Source organism: Capra hircus, chromosome 10 (assembly GCF_001704415.2).
Source record: "Capra hircus breed San Clemente chromosome 10, ASM170441v1, whole genome shotgun sequence".
Lineage (NCBI taxonomy): Eukaryota > Metazoa > Chordata > Mammalia > Artiodactyla > Bovidae > Capra > Capra hircus.
The window spans coordinates 11946370-11962772 of record NC_030817.1 but is presented as its reverse complement, the minus strand read 5'-3'; positions in this window follow the sequence as shown (position 1 = coordinate 11962772).

The window sequence follows — 16403 nt, the reverse complement described above, 5'->3', positions numbered from 1 at the left end:
AGGTCACTTTTCCTACCTTCCCTTCCCTTCCCCAAAGGAAACTGACTGCCAAAGAGTGCCATCTCTCTACTTATTTTCATTATTCTGAAGAGTGGGGAACCTGGTGTCTTCCCCTTGTCACCACTTGGCAGATGTGATCACTAACTGCAGCAGTTGCTCTGCGGAGGCGGGAACAGATTGCCATGATTCCTTAACTTGGGTGGAAAGCAGGGCACGCATCGTGTCATTTGCCTTGCAGGTTGTTAAAGTGATCGACATTGTGGGTTACATCATTTCATTTTCCTTTTTTTGTGGGTAAGAGTGCATAATTCTAGATCTTTTTGTTTGCAGCTTACAAGAGTGGGGTACTATGACTCACCTAGAATTCTTCTCTGAGCTCCTCCTCCTTAAAAAATGACACCACCAGTCTCCCCATGCTACATCACCACTTTTGCTTTGCAGAAGAGAATGTACTGAAATAAGTAGCAAAAGAAAGGGATTCGCCTTTTTGTTTGTTTGTTTCTTTAAGGCAAAAGCTATCATATAGACTACAGCAAGTGACAGAAACTTTTTCTTTACTGTATCTTTTCTTCACCATAGCAGCCAACACTCTACCCTGGGACCAGAACACAAGCAGCAGGCATCTAACTTTGTAAAGAATCCAAATCATCTGTGGAGTAGCAAGTATCTTTTTTCCTATACAAAGACGCATTTTATGGTCTAAAGTGCCTCTAAAGTTCTAGGTTGGTGTACATGGCATTAATGATAAAGAACCTGCCTGCCAATGCAGGAGACCGTAAGAGATGCAGGTTTGATCCCTGAGCTGAGAAGATCCCCTGGAGGAAGGCATGGCAACCCACTCCAGTGTTTTGCCTGGAGAATCCCATGGACAAAGGAGATTGGAGAGCTATAGTGCATAGGGTCGCAAAGAGCAGGACACAGCTGAAGCAACTTAAGAAGGTCAGGATATCCATTCTTAATTGAAATTAACTGTTAGTTGGTAACTGGCCCACCTTTGCTTAGCTGAAGCATAGATCTACATTCAGTGGTAATAATATCTAAGCTTGTGGCCCCCTCTTATTGATGTTCACTCTGCACCTTGGGCAGCCTGGGTGGAAAATGGACAAATCTAGACATTTGTATCTGTACCGGGCTACTTTCCCAAAGAGGCAGGATAGCTATTAATCCGACCTGAAATGTTTCCTGTCAGATTAAAATATCCAATTCTAGCTATCCCTGTCGATAGAGAAATTCTAGGAAATAACTCTTTGCAAAACAGGTTTAGTTACTCTATCCATAGCTTGGCAAGGGCAGAGTAACTGATTATTAAGAGAGTCTTCTGGAGTAATGACCAGAGAATTCCAAGTTTGGGACACCAGGTCACTTTATTTTATGGTGCCAGGGAAAGGAAAACATAGAACAAAAATAAATGTCTGTAAGGATACTTTAGGAACTAGAAACAGAAAGGACAGCTCTTTGTATCCAGAGTAGTTTCCATCGAACTCTTGGACATTTCCAGGGGATTTTAAAGACAAAACCTACTTGAAGAAGATTATAGCACATAATTTTATTCTCCCTCTATTTGTTTATAAATCTATTTTATGTTTCACTTTTTATTATTCAGTGTATAGTTTCAGGAAAATGGGGAAATTATTTTTCCATTAATATTTACCTGTTCCTATTTTCACACGTAATTCTTTCCTCCAATAGCTAAATCTGGTCACCATGCTGATGAGGGCAAGGGAGGTATTAAGAGGAAATTTTGATTTTCTGAGAGTCAAGAGTCAGGCACTCCGGCTGTCTTTCAAGTTGAGCAGAAGATATCTTACCTGAGATGAGGCAGAAGGCCAAGTACATGCTTACATTCTTTCTCTCATACTGTAGGAATATTGCTTATTTTTAAGGTAGCTTGGGTATAGAATGCTCCCATAGGAATTTTATGCTTTTTATAATTTAAGTTCAACCTACTTTGTGGATTAAAAGTGGATTCCCTTAATGTTTCTGAAGGACAAGGATCACTTCTCTTTCTTTGATTTTCACTGTTTCCAGTCTTCCCCCTCTGAAATAGTCTTAATGAGTTCCCATGTTTTCTCTGGGTGAACTTTTCCTCTTACCTCCTGTTTGCCCTCTCCAATCCAACTTTAAAAAATAAATGTGCTGTCAGAAACTATAGCTTTGCATCACTGGGGCCTCATTGCATTCCAGAGGCAATGACTGATTGCTACACTCTAATCCCAATTTGGGGCAACTCATTCTACAGTTTTACGACTTGGCGACAGTATCTCATGAATAACAATGAAAGAATAACCTATCACTGCAGACTCTCTCACAAAATGGTGATATGTAAATGCAAAGATAATTGCCATTTAAAAATAAAAGCTTTTTTTTTTTTTTAAACCCCAATCAGTTGACAATAAAAACTAGTCAAAACATATGCATTCTTCTGCTGGCATTTTAAAAAGTTGGCTTCAGTTTTATTCATGCAAATAGGATTTGACCCTAGCATACTATTACTTAGAGAGTTTCATTGATCCATAGAGGAAAATAAAAGTAACAGGATTCCTACTTAAACACTGACCGTATGCATTAGATGTAAAAAGATATCTAATAAAGGAGATGGGTACATACGCAGTTAGAGATTCAAGGATCAATTGTGCTTTTAATTACTCAGCAAATCAGGAACCTGATCTCAATTATCCAAACCATGTAGGCAGGTCTTAATTCTTATGGCAAAAATGTTCTGGGTAGTTGGAATAATTAGGAATCACAGATAATCCCAAGCCCTTATGGCAACAATTCATTAGCGTCTCCTTCCTTAGAGAAATGGTTTTATAAGAGCTACAAATCATTGCTACACTGTCTGGCTTATGTTTCCTCTCCTTTGATTATCCTGCCACAATCTCCGGGGAGGACCACGCAAAGCAGTGAAAAAAGCCCACAGCAAGGAAAGGAGAAAGGGACCGAATCTCAAGGAGAGGTCACAGATATCTCAGCAGACTCCATTTACAGCACAGGGCTGGCAGTGGTGAAGCCGTCTGTCAGAAGAGCTGAACATGGGACTTATCATTCTGTTTCAAAGAACACTGAGCAGTTAACCTATAGAAGAAGGTGTGTGCAGAGCCAGGTGCCAAGGGCCCAGACTACGAACATGAATAATTTCTAGTTTGGTAACCATTAAAGAAGCAGTATGGTTTAGGAGTTCTTTTTCCCTTATTTTCTGCCTTCCATCAATCAGCCTCAGTAATACCAGCATGTAAGATTCTCGGTTATACTCAGGCTGGGGAAAATTGCAGCACTCTTTCTCTTTACCTTTCTCCTCATTGTTCTTTTTTTTTTTTTTTTAATCAGTATTTGTGCTAAATTGCCTCAGTCATATACAACTCTTTGAGACCCATGGACTTCAGCCCGCCAGGCTCTTCTGTCCATGGGATTCTCCAGGCAAGAATACTGGAGTGGGTTGCCACTGCACATCTCCAGGGGATCTTCCCAACTCAGGGATCGAACCTGCATCTCTTAAGTCTCCTACATTGGCGGGCAGCTTCTTTCTCACTGGTGCCAGCTGGCAAGCCTGATGCCTTATCAGTTACAACCTGGGCTGAGCTATATAATCCATCACGGAACAGGTTCCCAACTTGAGTCACTTCTGACTTCAGATTCACAGAGTTTCTTGAATAATCCTTCCTTTTATCTTCAAAATTTCATTTGTACAACATCAAGATAAATGTCTTCCACGTCCTGTCTTTATGTTCTCCATTTCAGTAAGAATCTGAAAGACTCAAAGGTGTCCTCCTCATTCTGTGTGTGTGTGTGTCTCTTTCCCTGTCCCGCTCTCTTTCTCAGCAGTGTGTCAAAATCTATGTTGTTTCTGTAGTCGGCAGTCACTTTCATCAGGATGTTACAACTACATTTCCTATAATGGAGAAATGAAACCCTGTTTAGTGATGCCAAGGAGGACATGGATTCACAGACAATTATGAGGAGAGGCTTTCCCCTCTCAGAGGCATTCTCTTTGGCCAAGCACACAGCTTGTAGAGAGCACATGTGGAAAAGTGAAGGGGGAAGGGGTGTAGATTCAACTACTGGGATACCCAGCTCATCAGTCTAGGCAGTCAGTATGTAACAAACACTACAAGCCCATAGTTGATGTATTCTGAAATATTACCAAAAAACAATGCCTGCCTGCCCTCCTTCTTCCTTCCTACCGCCTTTCATTCCGTCTTTCTCTTTTTTCTTGCACAAGTACTTCTTGAGTACTATTTGCAACACTCTGAGAAGTGCTAATAAAATAGTAGCAAAAAATAAACTCAGACCTTGACCTGGAGCTTTCAGTCCAATAGGAAAATTACACAATTACAAAAGTCCAGACAAGAAAAAATAAAACTGGCACATCCAGATGTCAGCTGTAACCACTGTAGTCTAGGGTCTGGGTGGTCTCAAGTCTTCTTCAGTCAAGGAAGACTTCCCTATGGAAGTGGCTTTCAAAGGATGAATAAGAGTTAATGGACAAATGCACAACAGGAAGGTGATGAGGAAATGGGAAACAGCCTTTCAGGTAAAGAAAAATGGATACAGAGAGGAATCAGAGAGCATGACTCCTTTGAGAAACAGAAATGAGCTTTGTCAAACTGTGGCAGAAGGTGCAAAGGAATAAAAAGAAGAGTGATGAGGCTTTAGATGTAGGCAGGAACCAGGTCATGACTATTCTTGTCATCTGTGTTGATGATATAAAACCTCAGGCCATAAAATTCAGACATGAAAGGTATCTGACTCTCTTTTACTTCAACTCAGCCTATGTGAACATTTCGAGCACTACAGTAAAAACTGGCTAGCTGTTTACCAAATCTGTTTCCCCTTCCTCCTAGACATGTAACTAAGGCATGTTTTTCAGGCTTCCTTGCAGTTAGTTGTGGCCATGTGTCTGAGTTTCAGCCCATAGAAGAAGAGAAGTTTCTTCCAGTCTCAGCCAATCGAAACCTGCCATATAATCTTCCTCCTTCTTCCACTGTCAGACAGCTAGTAATGATGCCCAAGGTGACCTGGAAGTTAGGTAGAAAGAGCATCACTCCCCTAGTACACACACATACACTCTCACATTGAGAGGATGTTATAAACAATTACGTTTCTACTGCACCAAGCCTTCGCAGTGTGGATGCTTCTCTGTTACAGCAGTGAGTCTCAAAATGTGTCCTGAGAGCAGCGGCAGTAGTGCCTACCGCCTCGGAACTTCTAAGAAATGCAATCACCGAGCCCCAGTCGAGACTTACCCACACACTGAACTAGACACTCTAGAGGTAGGGCCAGCAATCTGTGGTTTATGTATAAGCCCACCAGGTGACTCTGATATGGGTTAAAATTTGAGAACACTCTTTATATGTTTTCCATTATCTTAACCCACCCACCCGGTGACAGAAATGAAGCTCAATTAATTCAAGGAGGTCACAACCAATTCAGCATGTCCTTAATCAGTTCAACCTGCTTACATTTCCAACACATAAGATTGGTCTATCTGGACCTTAATTATTATCTATTAACCTCTGGTATCACTGACTCAATGGACATGAGTCTGAGTGAACTCCGGGAGTTGGTGATGGACAGGGAGGCCTGGCGTGCTACAATTCATGGAGTCGCAAAGAGTCGGACGTGACTGAGCAACTGAACTGAACCTGTGGTATCCTTTGCAACTTTTCTTTTCCTCCTCCTTTTCTTGATTTCCTCCTTCCTTCCTTTCCTTCTTTCTTTTCTTTCTTCCTTCCTTCCTCCCTTTCTCTCTCTTTCTTTCTTATCCTCAATTGGCTCTGGTTGTTTTTCCATGTTGACTGGTACTCTGTTTTCCTTACATCAACCTGTTCATATCAGGCCTCTAGCTACCTTTGAAATCATCCTTTACACACCTTTATGCTAGCGTCAGGGACATTCCAATTCCCACATAGCTGTTTCTCCTCCACATTTCCGTCACACGGGCGATCCCTTTAAGGTTTTCAGCTTCCTCAGGTTCTTCCCAGGGTGATGTACAGGTGTTCTGGACTCTTAAGTTTTAGTCTCCTTCTCCAGCCAGATTTACTAATGGAGGGGCAGTTCTAAACATATGGTTTGTTTTTTAAGTATTTCAGCAAATTTTCCTTCTGTGGCCTGTTATGGCCCTAGGAAAACTGGCTTTTAAATATGGTGATGGTTTCATGCGTTTTGCTAAATCTATTCTTCATAGTATAAAATTTGTGTCTTAGGTTTTTTTTGTTGTTGTTGATTTTTGTGTTTGTAGTTTTATATATATATATATATGCTCTTGTTTTTGCTTGACGCAGCCATGATTCTCTTGACTTTCTCCTAAGAAAATTATTCTCATGAATTTTCAATCAGATTTCAAAGTTCAAAAAAGTGTTAGCTACACTTCTGAATATGCCTTATTTTAACAATCCTTTAAATTTCTTCATTATTTCTTTGGAGTTTTCCACAATAATTTTTCTCCCTGCATATACGTGTATTAATGGATGTTTATCTGGGGTCTTTTCTATTTTTCTGTTGTCATTTTCTTGTGGTAAGAACACTTGAAATGATATCAACCCCTTTAATGAATTTTTAAAGGTACAATACATTACCGGTGACAGTAGGTACAACATGGTATAGCAAGTCATCCAGAACTTACTCATCTTTCTTAACTGAAACCTTATCTATTAATTTAGTGATTCCCTATTTCCCCCTTAGCCCTGACTTTGAGTCTATGAATGTGACTATTTTTGACTTTTAAGTAGTATTATACTGTGTCCATTCTGTCATTATTTCACTTAGCATAAAGCCTTCAAGTTCCATCCATGTTGTTGGTATTTCAGTGTTTCCTTCTTTTCCAAGGCTGAATATTGTCTCATTTATACACTAACTTTTTGCCCATTTCACTCACCAGTGGACATTTAAGTAGTTTCTTGACTATTATGAGTAGTGTTGCAGAGAACTTGGGGATACAGACATCTCTCTAAGATACTTATTTCATTTCCTTTGAGAAAATACCCACAGGGTAATTGGTATCTTATCGCAGTTCTATTTTTAGTTTTAAAGGAAACTCCATATAGTTTTTATAGAGTATAACAATTTATAACCCCATCAATAGTGTGCAAGATTTTAGATCTTTCCACATCCTCACCAACAATTCTCTTTTTCATAATGGCCATTTAACAGATGTGAGGTGATATCTATTGTTTTGACTTGTATTTTCTTGATGATTAATGGTGTTGAACACCTTATCATATACCTGTTGACCATTTGGGTGTCGTCTTCTGAGAAATGGCTCCTCCCAGGACCTGTGGCAGGTGAGGCTGGTTGCAGGAGTATGACCAAGTTGCTAGAGCTGAGTCCATAGACATGGGGACGCTTTGGTCTATAGCTGGGACTGTGTGCTGCAAACCTGCCACAGGATGTGTGTTTGCCTTCTCAGAGCAGCTTTTCTCAATCTTGGCCTTATTTGGAGTTCAAAACCTCCTGCCTGGACCCCAAAGCTTCCACAGTTAGTTCAGTTCAATCGCTCAGTCATGTCCAACTCTGTGACCCCATGGACTGCAGCACGCCAGGCCTCCCTATCCATCACCAACTCCCGGAGTTTGCTCAGACTCATGTCCATTAAGTCAGTGATGCCATCCAACCATCTCATCCTCTGTCATCCCCTTCTCCTCCTGCCTTCAATCTTTCCCAGCATCAGGGTCTTTTCCAATGAGAGCCTCTTTATGAAAGTTTCCACGGAGGCACTTTTATTCATGATGGCTGCCAGACTGTTGTTTGCAGGGGGAGTGTGAACTGAGGATTTCCTATTTCATCATCTTTGCTGACATCACCCTCTCCAAATGGCATGTTTAACAGAAATAGAAAAACACAATTCTACAATTCATACGGAAACAAAGATGACTGCATATTGCCAAATCAATCCTGTGTCTTAGTCTTAATGGGCAATAAACTAGGAGAACATATATGCAATATATATAATCCCAAAGATTATTTTATATACATATGTATGCATATACGTGTATATATGTACATTTTTATTAACCAGTAGAAAAAATTTAAATATATTTATATATATATCAATATATTAATATATCCAGCTAATCATTAGGAAAAAAAACAGCAACAGAAAAGTGAAAAGAAAGCAAAAACCATGTACAGAGATGCAAACACATATCTCACTAATCAGTATGCTCAACCACGATCAAGATGATTAAGATCAGCAAATCACATACACACGATGTTCTTTGATGGTATTTAACTGTTAAAAATGTCAGGCAATTCCAGAACAGAAATCAACAGGATTTCTTATGCAGAGCTCACTGAAGGGCAAATTGGTACAATCATGCTTCAAATTCTTCAGCGTTATCTGTTGTGATTGGATACCTGACAGAGTTGCTACAGCCCAGCAATTCCGCTCCTGCTTACCAAAGAGCAGCTCTTGCTCATGTGTTCACGAGCCAAATTACAAGGGAATGATAAAACAAAATCTGAGAGAGGCTCCCCTCTGGGAAGAAGGCTAGAGGAGGAGCATATAAGCAGGTGCAGGTTATTTTATTAATCAGGCTCTTGTTCTTGGAGAGTATGGGCACTCTTTACATTATTAAAAGTAAAACAAAATAAATGATGGTCTTGTATGAAACAGTGATTGTGTGTTTCAGAAACCAAGGTTCATATAAGGTCTTTAAGAAGAAAGAAAAAAAATATTTATGGTTTTGCAATTAAAAGCTTTGGTTTCTGAAATAGTTAAGATATATTGTTGCTGTTATTAGTTTCTCTTAGCAGTTTTAATCTTCTGAAGCATTAGATAAATTCCATGGAGTAAAAGAAGGCATTACTGGGAGCAAAACAAGACTTTGGCTAATATATAAAAATATTATTAATGACAAGATGTTTAGATTTATGCTGTCAAGGGCTTTTCATTTAAGCAGAATTATAGGGTTTTATAAACCATATTTCTATGTTAATAACATACCCCATATTTTTCAAAAAGTCTGAGATAGGATGAATTTGCATTAGTTACTTTCTAGTCATTTATCTTGAGACAAAGCAATTATTTCCATTTATTTGTGAAACATAAATATGAATCACCTACTTAACTTCTTCATGGGCATTCAAGGAAAAAAGGAATTTTCATTCTTTCAAAGAAAGCTGATATACTACTGAAGAATATCAGTGAAAGAAGATCCTGATACCTAAGCAATTTACTCAGGAATAAAGATCCTTTATAACACAGTACCGGGGTTAAAGTTTGACCAATCCAAATCATCGTTGGTAGTAGCTCTTATCCAACAGGTGACTCAGCTGTAAAGGATCTGCCTGCCAATGCAGAAGACACAGGAGATTTGGGTTCGATTCCTTGATCGGGAAGATCCCCTAGAGAAGGAAATGGCAACCCACTCCAGTATTCTAGCCTGGGAAGTCCTATGGACAGAGGAGCCTGGCGGCTAAAGTCCATGGAGTTGCAAAGAGTCAGACACAACTTAGCGACTGAGCACGTACGCACACACGCTTATCCAACAATGTGGGTAACATCCAGCATCTTTAGACTGTAAGCTGTCACATTTAATAAAGGATATTTTCTTTTTATGTGTTTTTGAAGCATTAAAACAGTATTATTCTTCAGTTTGGAAGATAGAAGAAATATTATAGAAGTATAACTAGAGGAAAAAATATGACTTCATAATCTCCTGACAGTCATTAGATGATGAACATGATTTTGAGAAATACTAATTGTATATCCTCACTGCTAAATGCCTGATTATATTAATTCAAATTATTAAAGCTGAGTAGAGATAATCTTCCCTTAAGCAAAGTTAATAGACAAAAGGAAATAATATGAAGTCCTAAACAGAATTTTTTTTAAAGGGAGTGGTTATTTATGTGATAAATGTATATTACATTTATTATGTTTGAATTTGTGCTTTGTGAGATTTGACTTGTTTTATTAAACATTTACATTTATAGGTTTAAAAACTACCTCTAGTTGTGAATAACTATAAGTAAATATTCAATTGTTTTGTCATTATTTTATATATTAAACTAAATAGAAAAATATTCAGCAACAGGGGATTATTTATTAATGCAACATCATTAAAATAATGCAATTAAAATAATGATTAGCCTTTGCAGTACTGCTTTAAATCATTTTAAAGACATTAAAATTCATGTAAACAACAATTTATCAGTATGAGCAAAAGCTTATGACATGATATTAAGTTTAAAAAGATATAATAAACAATTAATGACAATTAGGTACAGCCATGAGAAATTAAAAATGACTGGAAGGCAAGTGCATTATGTTTCCTTATTGCCATTGTTTTTGTGTTGGGATAACAAGTAGTAGTTTTCTGTATTATCAAATATTTTTTAACAGAAATTACAACTACCATGATAAGCTTCCATGTGGAAAAAAATCTCTGTTCATCTCACTCACTGTTATCTTATAATAAATTTGTATAACTAGATGTATTAGATCAAAGAATGTTTTTGAAACTTACCTAAACCAATCGCTCTACATTTGTACAAATGTACAATTCAACAGGCTATAAATAAGGATGCACCCATTCTAATTTTTAAAAAGAAACTATGGTGACACGAATCATCAATATTTGAGCCTCTTTTCTCCCCTCCAAAGTGGCTCCAAGATACCATGGTATTTTATGATTACTATGGAAAATATGTGAAAAAATTGAGAGCATGAAGTCACATGCTGCTGCTTCTAAGTCTCGTAATAACAAGTGCATTTGGAAATGGCCCAACATTTTCTCTGATTAGGAAGCTTTGTCGAGATCCCTAGGAAATAGAACCCCCACTAGTTTGTGTAGTCAAGGTAAAGAAAGTTCTGACAGCTCTGAGACCACTCTGTAATTACCACCCTTTGAAGACCACTTCTCTTCTCTCTGGGCTATGTAGTTATGTCTTATTTTTCTCACTGTTGAGAAGTGTTCTCATTTTTACTCAATTTTGTCTGGTTTTCTCATGCTAATGTTTAAATATTTTATAAAATTTTAGCTAGGATTTTAGTTAAATCTTTTAATAAACTATAGGGTTTTTTTTTTAAGGTGATCACAATACGACGACTGCTCCTCTGAGTTATTCTACTAGTTTATTCCTCGGAAACTGGCAGAAAACTTCTTATACAAAATGAGAGGTTCAGCTTTCTTTTTATTTAATGTTTGGATTTCATTGTAAGTTGTAGCACTTTGCTTTGGACATTGCTGTCTGAACTCTTCTATAATTAAAACACATATAATGCAGATGTTAAGGAGGCATGATGAAGTCTGGAACAAGAATACCTAGATTTGATTCTTTCTCTTTATGCAGCTGTTGTTGCCTCATCTAATGTGAGCATAACAATAGTAACTGCCTCACAGGGATTTTATGAGTTTAAATAAGATAACTATGCATAAAAATTTTAATAATTTATATATATATATCACTAAGAAGGTGCCAAGAACCATTCCATTTATCATCATTATCACCATCACTATTGTATGGTAGGAAACCTTCATAATAGTAGACCTCAAACCATGGAGAGTGGTTATATTTTTTTTAATTGGATAATTGCTCTTTACAATGTTGTGTTGGTTTCTGCCATCTAATAAAAGAATCAAACATAAGTATACATATATCACCTCCCTCTTGAGCCTCCCTCTCCCCACAGCCCACCATCCCACCCCTCTAGATTGTCACAGAGCACCAGGCTGAGCTCCCTGTGTTATACAGCAACTTCCCACCTACTTTACACATAGTAGTGTATATATTTTAATGTTACTTGAGAGTGGTTTTAAATGAAGATTCTTGGGTCCCACTCTCCAAGCTTGTGAGTCAGTATGTGGGGGGTGGGACCCAGGTGTTTCTAACATAAGTGGTCAACAGACAGCATTTGAGACATTCTGAACTTCTGACTTGCTTGAGGGGAAAAAATTCAGCTCTCCTATTTTTTTTTTTTTTTAACCATTCAATCACACAAAAGTGGAAACAGCCAGAAAAACTGTTTCAAGAAGGCAACTTATATGCAAATTTTTCATCCCAGGTTAAAGGTAAGCAACTGGTGATTCCCTTTCAAATAGTACATGTATTGGAGGGTGTTTTGGTTTCCTTCCATGGAATTTCATGGTTCTGTGATGCCACGAGTGGGTGGTAGATTGGAACAGAAAGTGTGAACCCAAGGCAGTGAACCCATCAGAAAGCACCAGAACAGAGCTCAGGACTGGAATACTGATGCTGCATGGCCTAGGCACATATGCTGGGTTCATCACTTGAGTTCTCTGTGCTAATTTCACTAAGTCTGTAAAATAGGGAACTAATAATATCTAACTTATAGCTTTGTTGTAAAAATTAATAATGGGACTTTGAAATAGTATGACTCAAAGTGCATTTTAATTAATCATCTTCGTCCAGCTGCCTTCCTCCCAAAAGGTTGGCCATCATTGATCAAATAATGTATCCTATCTCTTCCTCTCCCCAGGCAAAGATGCTGCATGTGATACAGAATGCAAATTATAAAAGGAAACATGGAACACTGGTCAAGCAAAATGTATTGCTCTGCCTGCAATTTCCCCTTCTCTACTTCAGATATTAAAAACTAATTCTCTCAGTTATTCATTGCTGGCAGAGATGATTAATTTAATCTTTATAGATAAAGTAAAATGTTTGGACGAAAGGAGCAAATACTCTGCTGAGGCTAATTGTCAGGCACATTCGGGTGAATAATTCATTGTATGCAGTATAATGATATCATAGATGGTTAGCCAAGAACAAACATCAATTCTATAAAGAGAATTAAACTAAAACCAAGTCCATTTGGCAGCAGAGAACGAATATAGTCCTTACGGCCAATATGGATCTTGTTTTCATAAATCCTACCAGGACTCAGGAAGATTCCATAATTACCAATTTATGATAACCTATCATGTGTGCCTTTATTTCTCAGTGTAAATTTTCCACATTAAGTAAAACATTTAAAGTCACCCCCTGGTGTTTAGAAATGTATTTGAGTAAGACAGGCAATGGAAAAAAAATATCCCACGCTGCTACTAAGTTTGGTGGCTACAGGCATGTGACAATCTCCATGAGCTTTCAGTTTCTTACCACAGAAACGGGAAAGCAAACATCAGGTTGTTGCAAGAAAAACATGCTTTATTTAAAGCATCATTTAACGTAATGCTGGTCTCACAGCAAATACTTGATCAGAGAGAAATCTGGAGACAGATCAGCATATATGTGCATATGTATATATAAGTACATGTACATATTACAAATAACATTTCTGTCCATTTATTCTCCTATCATCCAGCTAGCTTCACATTTACTGTTCAGCCCTGTTCATTCCTTTTTTCAAGGTATTTTCCTCTTCCTCTACACATTTTATAATCCTCATCAACAAAAAGAAAACAGATGGAAAGGTTCTATTTCTCATTAGAAGTTAAAAATGCAAATTATAGCACCTTGGAAACTAGGATTAAACAAAAAATAACATGAGCTGATGTGGTGAAGATAAATCAGTTCCTTCCTAACCAATACAGTACAATCTTTTTGTAAAATAATGTCTCAAAAGTAAGAGCCATAGATGTGCTGATAACCCAGCCTCTGGAGGTGGGAGGGGGGTTCATGTTTGGGATAGCATGTAAGAATTAAAGATTTTAAAATTTAAAAAATAAAAAAAAATTAAAAAAAAAAACAAACTTATAAAGGAGAAAAAAAAAAGAAACAATCTACTGGAAACAAAAATTTAGTGTCACAGTTAATATCCTCATGTGTATTACACTGTAGTTACATACATAAATGTAAAATAGCAAAATTAAAATGAACTAACAGCCCAGAGAAGGTGTGTGTTGTTTTTGACACAAACAATGGAATGTTACAAGCCATTAAAATGGTAATAACATAACATAAAAATATGGAAAACATGAAGAATATTTATGACAATGTAAATACAAAAGATAAGTGAAAGTCGTTCAGTTGTGCCAGACTCTCTGCGACTCCACGGACTGTAGCCCACCAGGCTCCTCTGTCTATGGGATTGCCCAGGCAAGATTATTGGAATGGGTAGCCATTTCCTTTTCCAGGGAATCTTCCTGACCCAGGGATTGAACCCAGGTCTCCTGCATTGCAGGCAAATTCTTTACCATCTGAGCCACCAGGGAAGCCCTTTATGACTGTTTAAACTGTGTATATGTGAAAGGTAAAACAAAAAATTTGAGCTTTCAATAGGTAGAATTATAAGCAATTTTTGCAATCACAACTTTTCAAAATTTTTAAATCTTGGCTTTTTCTTTATGGAAAAACGAATATAAAAGTGTGATCTACTCTGCAAAGTCTTCTCAATGTACAGACAAAATATGCATTTTCTTCTCTTTCTAAAAATAAAATAGTACCATTTAGTTTTAGTGCTTATTCTGGATCTTAATCTCCTCCTCAGAAAGCCTCTAAGCCCTTTGAGGACAAAGGTTTGGTAATTTCCACTTTAAGAATATCTTACAACATTTAGTTCAGACTAAGAATTCAGTAAAGATAAGTTGAAGAGAATTGTGAACAAATCCCTGGGTTGGAAATGGCTACCCACTCCAGTATTCTTGCCTGGAGAATTCCATGGTCAGAGGAGCCTGGTGGGCTACAGTCCATAGGGTCACAAAGAATCAGACATGACTGAAGTAACTTGGCACACACACACACACGGATGAGTTACAAAAGTATTGCCAATACAATTAGATAAAAATTGATATATTAGTTTGGGAACTGGTTAACCAAACCAAAATGAGCAATTCCTGATAGAATATGGGATGGAAATGCCTCTGGGGCTCGGTTCTCTAGACCCCTCCGCGTTCACCTTCCTGTTTCTGCTGAAGTCTGGTTTCACGAGCACAGCTCCTGCAGCTGTTTTTCCTGCGCTACACTCTTCCAGATGTACTCATGTCGTCAATACAAGCCATCTGTGTATCAGATTTATGAAAGATCGGGCAAAATTGATAAACACACACACACTGGAAAGTTTTGAGAACCGAATATTAGACACTGTTTGTATTAGCCAGGATCAAGTTAGGAGAACAGAAAACGCACTAGATATTCTAACAGAAAAATAGGGAATATAGGGAGTAAAGAGGAATTGGAGGCGAGCAACTGAATGTACAAATGAACAATGGCCTATTTATATATGACAATATAACTCTTACCATCAACCTCTGATAGCAATCAGCCAAGAATGATCAGGACTTGACCAACGACTGCCAGCTTCCCCATCTTTTTTTTTTTAACCATCCCTTTTGGGGAGCATAGCCTAGCCTAAGCCAAATGTCCTTCCACAAACAGTCACCCCAGACACCTTGCCTCCAGCTTCTGTATTCCAACAACCTCCAATCAGAGCATGCCCCAAAGCTCCCTTTTTTCCTCCCACTCTAAAGATTTCCCACTCTCCACATTACCTGTGAGTCTCTGCCAAGTGCAAGTGATGATGACTGACTCTTGCTATGTAGAAAGCGTGGAATAATTAGTTTCTGTTTGCTCTTTGTTTGGGGTGTTCTTTATTTCCACAGTGAAATAAAAAGAGATTACACTGAAGTGATACAAACATTACAAACACTGCAAGTAGTCACTACCCCTTAAGGCTGGAGGGAAGAAAAAAAAAGGATATCAGGACCTAGTAGCTCAGACCCAACAGGGTTGGGAGAGACCATGTGACTGACGCTAGCACTTTAGTATCTGGGAGATGGTAGGGCTTACCTCAGAGCTGAGACCGTTACCAAGTCCAAGCTAGCTCTCCTTGCCCCAGGACAGTCCGCTGAATCCAAAAGATGAGGTTCTGAGGCAAAGAAAAGACTTTAATCAGGGAGCCGGCAGACCGAGAAGATGGCAGGCTGGCCCCTTAAAATAACTATCTTATCCGGACCTGGATACCAGGTTCTTTCATAGATCAAAAAGAAAGAAACAATGAAGAGCTGAAGTCAAAAGGCAGAATCGAGAGGGAGAGGCAGTGGGGAAGTAAATGAAAGGGTCTCAGTCTTGCAAACATCACCACGGGAATGGCCAACCTCTGGAACGGGTGTGTGGATCTCTTCTCTTCCCAGGTGGGCAGGGACAGTCTCCCCTTGAGCTAACCTAGGGCACGTTTAGTTTACAGTCCAGCAGAGGGGCAGGGTCCTCCAGGCAAGTCACTGAATATGGTTCTAATCACGAAAGCAACGAAAAGCAAGTCAAAGAAACAGTTTCCAACAGAGGTCGGAATTGGCTTCCTCCTTGCAACAAGCCTTCTGGGGAAAGGATGTTGTGGCTCCAGGGCTCACACACCTGAGAGGGTGCAGTGAGGCTGGTTCTGGAAGCGCCAAAGGATACAGACTGAAGCCAGAGCCTGTGCTATCTCTCCATTAGTTGAACAAAGGCACTTTAGTTTATAGTCAAGCAGATTAGTCTACAGTCTAACAAAGTCTGACAAAGGA